Here is a 14133-nt window from a genome sequence, read left to right as displayed (position 1 = left end):
GATAGTGGCTGGTGGGGTAGGTGAGGGAGGATTCAGAAGTGATTTAAATGTATTAAAGAGTCGTTTGGGGTTGGAGGCTTGATCAGAGATAAGAGTTTGGAAATATGTTTGTTTGGCAGTGTCCAGGGCATTTTTATAAGAATGGTAGACAGTCTTATATGTGAGGAAGTCACTTGAAATACGAGATTTACGCCACTGACGTTCAAGTTTTCGTGTGAGTTTTTGTAGTTGTCTTGTTAATTTGGAGTGCCATGGTTGACATCTAGGCCTACGTGGAGTGTGATGGTTAGCTGGAGCCACTTCATCAAGGACTAGTTCTAGAGTCTCATTAAGGTGTGATACAGCCATCTCAGGAGAGGTGAATGCAGAAATAGGTGAACGCAGTTGTTGGAGTGAAGTGGAAAGTTCTTGAAGATTAATTGTGTTAATATTTCTGCGGGTTTGAGGAAGATCGGAGGACTTCAGCAACACAGGGTTTGAATTAACGGAGGAGAGCATGCAGGTGATAAGGTTGTGATCTGAGAGGGGGAAAGGAGTGTTAGTGAGTTCAGAGATGGAGCATAGTCTGGTGAATACTAGATCAAGGCAGTGGCCTTCCTGATGAGTAGAGGAGTCAGTCCATTGGGAGAGGCCAAGAGAGGAAGTTAGAGAGAGTAGTTTGGAGGCATGAGCAGCAGATTTTGGACAATCAATAGCAATATTTAAATCACCCATGATAATGGTGGAGATGTCAGAGGATAGGAAGTGAGGGAGCCAGGCAAAAAAATCTTCCAAAAATTGTTTTGGATGCCCAGGTGGGCAGTAGATAGCTGCAACACGCAGAGAGAAAGGAGAGTAAACCCTAATGGAATGTACTTCAAATGATGTAAACATGAGTGTTGGAACCTGTGGTAGAACAGTGTATGCAAAAGATTGGGAAAGTAAAAGTCCAACTCCTCCTCCTTTAAGGTTACTGGGTCTGGAGGTGTGTGTAAAGTGGAGACCACCATGTGCCAGTGCTGCAGGGGAGGCTGTGTCAGATTGTGTGAGCCAGGTTTCTGTTATAGCCAGCAGATTGATGTTGTTGGATATGAATAGGTCATGGATGGATGTTAATTTGTTACAAACAGAGCGTGCATTCCATAAGGCACATTTTAGTGATCTGGAGGGTGATAGAAGACATGTGATGTTTATGAGGTTAGCTGGATTTCTATGTTGCTGTGAATCAGGTGAATGTGAGCGATGCAAGTGGCTGGGTCCTGGATTTGGTGAAATGTCACCAGCTATCAGAAGCAGAAGAGAGAGATAAATGTGAGTGTCAGAGGTTTGTGAAAGTTTTTTATGGTGAGGGGTTGTAGATGTTATTGTAAATGAGAATAGGGAAGTGAATAGCTCATGAGTGCTAATAAGAGGGGAGTGTAGAATTGAGGGGGCAACATGTACAGAGGGCTGAGTTGCTGGGAGACGGAATGATGCAATGGTCTTTATGAATACTCCATGAAGAGCAATGCAGAAAATCAATTTGTGGAACATAGTTTGTTTGAGATTAAACCAGTGTTATCAGGGCTGAGAATGTATGGTTTCACTTGGTCAAGTTAAAAGTTCAGGTGCCTATTTACTGGTGTTGTTCCGCTGTATGTTAGCTGTGCATGATAGAGCAAAGTGACAAACAGGTATGTACAATCACATGTAAATCACAATGTAAATGGTTATATACAAAATTGGTTGCATTTTGTTCTTAGAGGTCATGAGGATTGTAGTTGGTAATTTATATACATATGCTGAATTGCACAGATGATTGGGAATGAAAGGAAGGGAGGATGGTTTTCTGTCATGTTGGTGGGATGTTTCCTTCTGTTTTCGTTCTGGTAAGTCCTGGGTAAGTCTATTTTGTAATATTTTCTTAGCCCTTTTAAACAGCCCTTCTAATAAAGCCCTTTTCAGCCGGCTGTTGGTCAGCCAAGTATCTTTCCTTATGAATGGTAAGTATCCATGTGTGTCTAGTAATTGCAATCAAGGCCTAATATCCCACCCCCGTTTACAGAGCATGCCATAAAACTCACCCAAAACAAACACTAAGATAGCAGTTACCAACTATTTCAAAGCTGCAATAGAGTTTCTTCCAAGAATACAATATACCTTATAATATACAAATTTACAGTGTAGATTACCTAGTTAAAATAACTATATCACTGCTGCATATATATTCTGAGCAGATCCAAACTGCAAAGGAGTGTAGATTACCTAGTTAAAATAACTATATCACTGCTGCATATATATTCTGAGCAGATCCAAACTGCAAAGGAGTGTAGATTACCTAGTTAAAATAACTATATCACTGCTGCATATATATTCTGAGCAGATCCAAACTGCAAAGGAGTATAGATTACCTAGTTAAAATAACTATATCACTGCTGCATATATATTCTGAGCAGATCCAAACTGCAAAGGAGTGTAGATTACCTAGTTAAAATAACTATATCTCTGCTGCATATATATTCTGAGCAGATCCAAACTGCAAAGGAGTGTAGATTACCTAATTAAAATAACTATATCACTGCTGCATATATATTCTGAGCAGATCCAAACTGCAAAGGAGTGTAGATTACCTAGTTAAAATAACTATATCACTGCTGCATATATATTCTGAGCAGATCCAAACTGCAAAGGAGTGTAGATTACCTAGTTAAAATAACTATATCACTGCTGCATATATATTCTGAGCAGATCCAAACTGATACCTTTCAGTGTACTGTGGAAAAAAACATTTTCCTTTAACATAAATAACATTAATTTCCAGCCAATTTTGACCACACAATCCTGTATGAAATGGCATCAGATATCATGAGGAAGGGATTTACAAACAATCCAAAACCCAAGATTTTTATTTTAAATCCTACTTCTGAACTGACAGAATCTCCAAATCAGGATTCTGTTCAGTTCTGATCCCCTAAATGGATCTGAAATGGGACTCTGTTCAACTCATATCCCCTACATTTTTGTGAGTTTCTGACTTCTAAAAAATGGAACTGCGCATCTCTAAAATATGATAACTGTTCAAAGTGCTATTGCTTGGAATTTCATTGCACTGAGCAGGCCAGGCAGTGAACCTTCCCCCTCCCCAAACTATCTGTCATCCCCCACCCTCCTCTCAGTCACCCTCTGAGGTTTCAGATACAGGTTATCTTTTCAGGTTCTCTTTTGTATTTTCTGTAAATCTCCTGTTATATTGTTTGCTGTAGTTTCACATGACAAGTAATAGTCAGCTATACTGCCTCCATTTGGTGAAAAGTGTAACACAGCCAGGAGTTATTGATATTCCACAGTCAACCTTCTCTTGGTATCACACACACAAGTCCTTGCTGCATTTTAGCCACTATTAGACACCTCTACCTTCTTCTCTAACCTAGAGTCACAGTGACATGCATGCAGGGTAGCTTTTTATCATATGGCACACAGATTAAGATGACACCACCTAAGACCAGGGCATATATCTACCTGAACAGGCATCATACTCACTCAACTAATGTGCAGATGGAATGAAAATAATCAGTATTATGGTGGGTTATCCTGGCACATACAGTTTAATTCTATATGAAAATGTATTATAAATTGACTTCTGCAGATGGGGGATAGATGTCCTTTAGAGATACTTGGTTCTGATGGATGGACTTCAGACTCAGGTCTTCAAAAACATCCTTTCCTCCAACTTACCCTAGATTCCTTGAGTTTGCCCTAAATCATAAGAGAGTATGGTGCCTGGCAACACATTGAATATTCTATCCCCATCACAGTATTATTTTCAAGTAATTTCTTTTTATATTTGTTCTGGTTCTCTCTAGTGTATACTACCTGACTTACTGTACCATTTTCCCCATCTCTCCATTCGCCATTGTTCTGATGTTATTGTTCTATTTTTTTATATCTATTTGTAAGCTTGCTATTATGTACACCGGTCCTTTTGGGTTTTTTCAGTGGATTTCAATGAGGATGCATTTTTACAGGTGTTCCATTGAGTTTAATATAATAACAAGTGTATCAGCATTTTCTGATGTTTTTAAGACAGACCTGTATGCCACTGTTTCTGATTGTATATGTATCTTGTTCTTCTATGATAAAACTTAAAAAAAATATTTTGCACTAAAGTTTACTAAGAGAAACTTGCATTCATTTTTATGTTCACAATGTTTATAGTTCAATCTGCTTAACTTAAAAAAAAGTACAGCCAGAAAACAAAACATGCGAGGGTGGTTTTGGAATATCAAACACAAAGATAAATACAAATCCAAAATGAAAACATGGGGTCAGTGCACATCTCTAGATTTGCACAAGATTGCCTAATTGAATTGTAATTTTTTTTTTAAATAAAGTGTGTTAATTTATATTTTGGTAAAATTTCTGCAAAACCGTTTTCCTACAGTGATTATATAGAACTGCAAGTGTTTGTGTTGCACTGTTAAACTGTGTGTTTTTTTCTTAAAAAAACAGACCCTCCAAGAAGTTGTGGAAAATGGTGACTTATCTTTTTGGATGGTGCCAGGATGGTATATTGCAGCCGAAATGACACAACCAACAGCTTGGGTGATTTGCTGAAGGTGCAGAATAAGGACCTTAAAATAGTGGAAAAATTGAAGAACATTCTAAATAAAAACATTTAAATATTATTACCAGCTTCTCATCATCATCATCATCATCATCATCATCATCATCATCAGTATCATGCAGTGTGTGCTTTTTAAATAAAAAGCATTGCATTAAAAAAAACATATTCTTTAATAAAGTTAAAAAAAGACAATATTGTTTTTTAACATGATATATTCTGAATATTTTTTTTTACATTGAATTACAGTGTTTAAAAAACATTAAAATGTATATTACAATGAATAACTTGTTTATGGGAGTCAAAATATGGGCAATTCTTAAAATAACACTAATTTTCATCAACAAAAGGACTGCTGCTTAAAGTGTTCATACAGTACATTAAATAAATGATGTAAAAAATACACTTAAAAAGGTTTTAGTTTTTTGGGCAGTTTATGGTACAATAGAAACTATAAAAAAAAACAATAAGGATGCACATTTGTTTTACCAGATGTAAAGACAACCATATTCACATACATGTTTAAAAAATAAAAACACTCTGCATGTCACTCCAATAAAAAGCCATCCACATGTTGCCTACTGTGACAATTTCAAAAGTAAAATTAAACTAATAGGCAACAGACACAATATGAATAAACAATACATATCTAACACAATATTTATATATATATATACCCCCGAAACCATGCACCAGGGTTCTCTTAATAATAGCACTGGTTCTGTACACACAAAATAAATAGCTCTAAAAAATAAGTGTTTTAAGAGAAAACAAAGAAAAAACAGTTTACATTTTAGAAAGGTTGTACTATAGGAGGAGGTTGGACATTGATCTGATATTTAAGCTTTCACAATACTCACCTTCTATAGATGATTTTGTTTCTCCACACACCAAGGTTTACACTCAGTGCTTGAAGGCTGCTTCTGAGTGTGTAGAAGGTTACAGACCCTGACACACTGGAGGGAGCATTGAAACACACTGATGTGTTTTATTGTATGGAAAGCACACTGAGTGCATGCTGTTGATGATACCAACAATGTTAATATTCCACTTATATGTGTAATAAAGTTTTAGTGAATTGTTCTATCAGTTAAAAACAGCTTCATAGAATTAAAGTATTGCTTTTATGTGAGGTGAACTAGTGGTGGCAGCATGGTCAGTTACACCTGGTGCGGCTACAGGTGGGTACACACTGATAGATATATCTGCAGAGCAATTGATCTGCAGATATATCTATGGATGGATCGGGCAGTGTGCTGAGCATAAACACTGCCCGATCCGTCGGGAACTGATGTCATGAACTGGGCGAGCATGTACACACGCCCGCCCACTTCAGCTGTCAAACACTGCGTGCCACCTCAGCATGTGTACAGGCGTACGGCTGGTCACCTGTATACACACAGCAATAAGCTGTCGGTAGATATATTGGCCGTCAGCTGTGCTGTGGGGCCGACACAATATGTCTGTGAATGACGGAGTTCACAGATATATCACCCGTATACACTGCCGATGGACCCGCAATACATCTGTCGTTCAATAGAACATCCGATATATCGGCCAGAGTGTACCCACCTTAAGAGACCCTCTGTGTGTGTTCCACTGCCTGTACTTGAAAAGGGGGTGTGATTTCACATGCAGGGGGCATGGCCTGGCTGGAGACCTGTGGCCATCACTATAGGGGGCGTGGCCTTATGGGGGAAGCCCCTGGTTACCTCACTCCAGGGTCATGCTGGCTGCCCCCAGAGCCTCTTCCAGCACTGCTGGCTCCTTTTCATTGACAGGTGCTGGGTGCTGCAGCATAAAGTCACATTGCAGCACCAGCTTCTGTCACTGTGATGGAGTCTGCATTTTGGTGTCATCTCTTGGATGGGTGACACCCAGGTACAGCCCACACCAACCTTGTGATGCCTGTGAGGTGGACAGCTTCTTAATGTTCTTTATTCATTTTGCCAGGTTTATTTTTTTTACAATCAGTAACACCTAAAAAAAATATATTACTATTGATTAATTTTCAATATACTGTATAATTGCACATTAATTTGAGTATTGACCAATAGTTTTGGAATCTCATTTACAAAGCACACAGGGCCTGATTCAATTGCATGTAGTGGTGATGTCACAATGTTTTCAGTCTGTGAATGCATCTGTGCCACACTGCACATGCATCCTGATGGTTACCATTCTGTGGACCTGATTCTGAGATGGGAGTAAAGCAAAAAAGAACAAGTAACTGTTGGCCTGCTTCAGAGGTGGATGCAAAGTTGATTGCGGATACATTGGAGTGATTTTTTTGCTACTGTGCATGCATATGCGGAGATGCATTAGTGATAGTGTACACACAGAGGATTTATTTGCAGTGACAGTCTGCATTTGGGGGAGGCATTGGAGATGGTTAGAAAAATGCAGGCATGGCAGGATCATTTTCTGGGCATGTCTTTGTGTACCATTGTGAATTCATAATCATTTGGAGAGGCCCTGGCTTTTTAGCTGAGAATCACATTCTGAGACAACATAGGATTTCTTTAGATGTTTGATGGTTAGTTCAATCCGTGACTGATGTTGCGGCTTTTGTACATCAGTGGCAGATGTCAGATGCTGGAGGCAGGCGTCTCTGTACAGAAGACAGTGTCTGAGTTATTAGCATATTTTTACAAGTCCACTGCTTTTGAAATCACAGTTGCAAATGCATCTGGGTGCACTTCGGAATCAATCCCCATGTACCTTGGCAACACATGTATCTCTGCAGGTGGGGCAGATTTAAAATATGCAGAGAATTAGCTTTGTGAGGGGTGCATCCAAACTCAAATCAAATTAAATCTAACCCACAACTGCAAATAAAAAAATCCTACACAAGATATTCAGCAGGGGAATCCAATTGTAGGCAAAGTTTAATAATTAATATTATATGACCAGGTCCCTGTCCCGCATCCCCTCTGGACTACATAAAAAAAAAAATCAGACCTATTCTGATAATCAGTTAAACTTGTTATTAGTTCAACGTACATCACCAAAATAATACTTCATTAAAAATGTGTATTTAAATGGAAAATATTTAGTACTTAATTAAACAAAGGAGATAAAATATAGTGGCGAGAGCCGGTTTTTCTTATGATAATATTTGTCTATATTACTAAATTAATAAGAGCAAAATTGTCTATTATATTTTCCAAATCATTACATAAGAAGGGAGTGCCTCTTGGTTCTTGCTATTTTCATAATAGCTCCCAAAACCTCCTTATTCCGTAATGTGTAGATAAATGGGTTCAGCATCGGAACCACGGCCATATAAAGCAATGAGAGCAACATATCCTGTTCTTTATACTGCTGAGACTCTGGTTTAGCATACAAGAAGATAACTGGTACATAGAATAATATGACAGTGGTAAGATGGGAGGTGCAGCTGGAGAAAGCTTTGAAACGTCCCTTTGAGGAATGGATCTTCAGTATAGAGGAAATAATATACACATATGAGGTTATAGTGAGAGAAAATGGTAGTAAAGCACAAAATATATTCTCAAAGACCATAAATATCTCTCTGCTTGTAGTGTCACTAGTAGTGATTGCATATAATGTCTTCAGGTCACAAAATAAATGGTCAATTTGGTGTGAGGAACAGAAGGATAACATGGATGTCAGGAGTGCATACGTCAGTGCATTTATGGCAGGTACAAGCCAGGAAGCAACAGCCATTGTAATGCACAGTCTCCTACTCATGACCAGAGAATATTGCAGGGGCTTACAGATTGCGACATATCGGTCATATGACATAGAGGTCAGAGTGAAAATATCACAGTTGCCAGAAAAAACATAGAAGTACACCTGAGTAATGCAAGCTGGAAAGGACATTGCCTTGTCCTGGGTAATTATAATGGACAATAGCTTTGGGACAGTGCTAGAGACATACATTATATCTGCAATGGACAAATTGCACAGGAAGAAGTACATTGGAGTGTGGAGCTGGGGCACCAAACATATAAGTACTGTGATAATTATATTTCCATTCACAGTAATCAGATACATCAGTAGAATACCAACAAAGAGCACGTATTGTCCTATTACAGAGGTGGAGAATGCTGAGATGTAGAATTCAGTAACTGTACTGTTTGGACATTCATCCATACTGGGTGCTGGCAGAAGAAATAACATATTACAGTAACCACAGCACATATAAGTACTAGCTTAGTGCAGGTGGAGTACTTGAGGCCTAATTCAGACCTGATCGCAAAAACAAAATCTTTTTCTAATAGGCAAAACCATGTGCGCTGCAGGTGGGGCAGATATAACATGTGCAGAGAGTTACATTTGGGTGGGTTATATTGTTTCTGTGCAGGGTAAATACTGCCTGCTTTATTTTTACACTGCAATTTTGATTTTAGTTTGAACACACCCCACCCAAATCTAACTCTCTCTGCACGTTACATCTGTCCCACCTGCACTGCACATGGTTTTGCCCATTAGAGAAAAAGTTTGCTGTTGCAATTAGGTCTGAAATAGGCCCTATAATTCTTCTTTACTGTTGAAATATCTCTACCTGTGGATATATTACTTTATACACTAACATGAGTAGTATTAGTGATCTTCATTTAAGGGAACTAACTTTATTTAGAGTTTTTAATTTCACAGCCATGACAACTGTATACCACTACAGGAAAGAGACAGATGTGTCCTCTACAGCAGTTCTATATTACATAAATTGGATAAATTGTGCAAGGATTACCCCTTTTCTGATGCTATTCTTAAAAGCATATTAATATTAAGATATAGATCACATGATGTGATATAGTTGGCGCTACCACTAGAAACTATTATGGCATAGTAAAGTTGAAAGACATAAGGACAGCAGTTGTTCTAGGTTGTGCACAAAATAAAATATAAATTTATTATTTACTTAAAAGAAGAAAAAACTCTTCCATATTATTGACAACAGCGCAATATAGCTAAAACATAACACAAAGCAAGTAATATAATTGTAATATAATATAATATAAAGCATGTGATTAAAAAAGTTACATTATGTGCAACAATAAAAACATGCAGTTATTTATGTCAATTAAAACTCATCAGTGTCTGTGTTCATGTGATATGCTCTCAGTGTAACAGTTTCATTTCAAGTGAAAATATATGTCCATGCATACAGTACATCAGTAAGTTCTAAGGTGCATAAATTTAAGAGATCATTGATTAGGTAATTGTGTGGCACCCTGGAAAGTTGACTGTGTGCCCCTTAAAAAGTCACTTACAGTGCCATGCTGATACAGGAGGGGTTAAAGTCTGACCAGAGTCCTATCACATGTTCTAGCTGGTGAGAGCTGATTTTTCAAGGGAGACTGGGAGCAGAGGAGCCTTGTGGTGAGAAGAAGGTAAAGTCATGAGGAAGCCATTGTAGTGCTGAACACGCTGGGACCTGACAAGATGGAGCAAACCAGATGGTCACACTGGGTGGTGGAGAGTCATGCTGCAGAGCTGAAGCAGCAGGGTGCTACTGGAGTACAGAGAACTGGAGAGCAGGCATGAGACATCGCAGCAGGGGGGCGAACAACACCAGGCCTATTGAAAGCTGCATATGCCATGGCCATCTTGTATTGCTGGGAACCGCTGAGACAGGTCGAGCCAGCGGTAGTAACTACAGCAGAGGATCAGAGTGAGTACACAGACAGTGGCTTAACTACCATAGGTGCAGGGGATGTGGCTGCTACAGGGCCCAGGCTGTCACAGGGGCACGGGACCCGCCACTCCCCCTGCACAAAATCGGTAATGCTGCATCACTACATTGCTTTACACCTGCCTGTGTGTGTGTAAAACAGCACAATGACACACAGTTGCTGCAGTACCAGACAGTTTGCGGAGACAGCAGAGCCTATGCAGCAGGCGGAAAGGCAAAGGGGAAGTCAGCAACTTGTTGCGGCTGCTGCCAAGTGTCCGAGCTGCTGGCACAGTGCACATCCTTCTCTTGAGACAGGCCATAGCAACAGCACCTCCCCATCATGGGAGCCCCGGGTCATATCACAGAGTTAAGCGCAGAAGGAGGATGGTGTCTCACAAGGAACTGTGGTGAAAACCTTTATGTATACTCATACCTGGTGGCCTCACCTGTATATAGACACACCTGGGAGTCCCACCTGTGTACACACAGGGGTCCCCATGGCCATATCTGCTGTATGCCAATGTCAGTATGGTGCTATAAACAACTCCTCTAAATGTGTCTGTCATGGGCCCCTATACCTACTACTTGGCTGAGTTACCTCTCACACTCAAGGGACATTTTTAGTAGTGCTGCAGTGTGTGTGTGTGTGAGTGTTATGATTCGGAGTAGATACCTGGGCAGGAGTTCTGGATATGAGGTGGATATAGTGGGTTGGCCTGATATGTGGAACAACTATAATAACTGTGTTACTAAGGCAACCAGGTAATACATGGTGGCGCTCACATGATCACACTTGCCCAGCAGTCTTTTAGCCTCCTGTATTGCTAGGCTTCAACTTTAGCAGCCGCCTTTCCAGGGTGAATTAGGTCCACCCCATACTCAGATGCCCCCAGGACTAATGGATGGACAAGGCAACTATAGGAGGCTGGGCAAGAGTAAAACATAAGTGCAGAGAGATGCTCACTGAATACTACCTTGATTAAACTGACCAATTCACAATCTGGGATAAGTAACAGAATGTATGTGAGTGCAACAATGTGCAGGATGGTATTAGCAACTGGATATAAACTGTATATAAATACAAGGCACAAGATGGTATTAGCAACTAAACATAGACTGTACAGTATAAAAATGCAACAATGTACAATATGGTATTTAGCAACTAAACACAAACTGTATGTGAATGCAACAATGCATAGGGTGGTATAAGCAACTAAGTACAAGCAAAGAATAATTTAGCAGTGAGTTCCTTAGTGAACTAGGCAGAGCAAGGCAAGGTTCAGATAACAAGATTACTTAGCTTGAGGATTCCCCTGAAGTCCAGGCAAGGCAGGACAAAGTAAGACAAGGCAAGGTAAGGCTGGAGCTGTCTGAATGTACTTCCAGGCTAGGTCTCACAAACACAGTCAGGAACTCAGGTGACACAGGTAATGTACTCTGCATTCTGGCAGGACAGGTTACACAGGATTCAAACTGGACTGCGTATCACAAGTAATGTAATAGCACCAACGGCACAGGTTCAAGATACCACCATAGGACAGGGACCGGACACAGGAACAAGAAGCTTTAATCTGCCTCAGGTGAAGGGCAACCTGGGTAATAAAGGAAGCAAGCCACAATTAGGATGGCTGGAAAAGAACAAGCTTTACGGGCAAAATCTTCAAAATACGACACCGAGTGACGTGTACGACCACTCATGTCGTTTATATGTTGAAATGCCCCTGTGGTCTTGCTTACGTGGGCAAGACACAGCGGCAATTCCGAGAACGGATGGCTCTTCACAGAAGTGCCATAAAACAGGCTAAAGAGAAGGGCACCAGTGAACAACCTCTGGCCCGCCATTGTTTAATAGCTAAACATAATGTAGCGAGTCTAAGAGCTATCATTATAGACCATGTTCCCCAGCACCACAGAGGAGGAGATCGCAATAGGATCTTATTACAAAGAGAAAGTAGATGTATACATGTACTAAACACAGTATCCCCAGGGGGTTTAAATGAAACTCTGGGATTACAGTGTTTTCTATAATATCATTGCACTGCTCATTCCCAAGCTATAATCCATATTGACAAGCATCTCTTTATATTTATTATTGTTTAATTCAGAAGCGCTAATTGTGTTCTATAGCGGGCTTAATTTAATTTATATTCTACCCAGCACAGCATGCATTACTTGTAATAGTTTAGTTGATATTCCGCTATCAGCAACTGACACCCAATGTTTTTAACTTCAGTATTATTGAGGTATTTTAGGATGTATCCTCTATGATCTTTTAACACGCACTGTTGTTATTGTTTTTATGTATAGGCGTCACTTAGCAACACCTTTTTACATCCTTCTATTGGCTCTCCTAGTCCGGCGCGGCCAGATTACGTCACTGTTCTGAGACCCGCGTGATCAGCGGCTGGACGCGGCGGGAATGGCAGTGCCGGACAGGTGAGTGATGTTACACATTGTTAACACTTGTTAGATTGGGTATATTAGATGTGGTTTGAAGTATGTTGTTTGTATTGCTTGTCCCTGAAGACGGGGTATCACCCCGAAACGGCGAAGGACCGTAATAAGGCTGTACTTTCATCTTATCAGTCTGCTGAGTGCCTCTGCTTCTATGGTTATACAAAGGACTTCATACATCCTGAGATGGCACCACAGCAAGTAATCTTTCCCTGCAAGGAGTGCCGAGCCTGACCGCTGCTTATATATATATATATATATATGAAGACAAATGTCCGGCACTCACGCTTGCAGCTGTAACAACGGGTCCGGTGCCTAACCTCTCAGAATGAGCATGTAGAAAAACGTGTGGTGGCACTCAGAAAGAACGACTGCAGAGGCAACACTGAAGCGGTCAATAAAAGGGAGCAATCCCTGAAACGTTGACCGCATCAGCGTTTCCTCTGCAGTCGTTCTTTCTGAGTGCCACCACACTTTTATATATATATATATATATATATATATATATATAAAACCAACACCTCAGCATCCATCCTATCTGGTCCTGCCATCTACTATGTCAGACTCCTCCCCCTCTGCTTTTCTGACCCCACTACCTTATTTTTGTAGAGCGCTGGGTGGCCCTTTCAAATTTTGCTATGGGGCCCAGGAAGGTCTAGTTACGCCCCTAAACACAGAGACTGTTGGTGTGGTGGGTAGCAGGCAGGTAAATGTCAGGTCCAATTTTCCCTTGGGTACACAGACTGCACATTATTGCATGGAGAGAAGGGTTGTCACCAAACTCTAAAACAACAAATAACAAACTAGGCCCTAATTTGAATACAGTATTCAGGACAAAAACACACTTTCTAAGAGGAGTTTGAGAGACTTTTGCTATTTTATGGAATAAAAGGACTGAGTTATTTATTCAAGGATTATAGGGGGTAATTCAGAGTTGATTGAAGCAGCAAATGTGTTAGCAGTTGGGCAAAACCATGGTGGTAATTCCGAGTTGATCGCAGCCAGCAACTTTTTGCTGCTTCTGTGATCAACTAGTACACGCCTATGGGGGAGTGTATTTTAGCTTAGCAGGGCTGCGATCGCTTGTGCAGCCCTGCTAAGCTAAAAAAATTTCAAGCAGAACAAGACCAGCCCTATACCTACTTACCCTGTGCGATGGATCCAGCGATGATGGGCACGGCTTTGACGTCACTTCTCCGCCCTCCGTTCTGCTGTACACACCTGTGTTTTACTCACCACTCCCCGAAAACGGCTCCAAACGGACCGGATCCGCCCTGCCACGCCTCCTTCCTATCAATCTTCTTAGCGGTCGGCTCTGCGACCGCTTCTTTTGTAAGTCGCGACGTAACCCGACGACCCCTGTCGCCGGGCAACATCTCGCACGCACACTGTGCCCGCCGCGCATGTGCATTCTGAACCCGTTCGCACCACAGCGATAAACCGCTGCATGCAAATG

Source organism: Pseudophryne corroboree, chromosome 6, assembly GCF_028390025.1.
Source record: "Pseudophryne corroboree isolate aPseCor3 chromosome 6, aPseCor3.hap2, whole genome shotgun sequence".
NCBI classification, from domain to species: Eukaryota; Metazoa; Chordata; class Amphibia; order Anura; family Myobatrachidae; genus Pseudophryne; species Pseudophryne corroboree.
Note: the sequence above shows the minus strand (reverse complement) of the source record.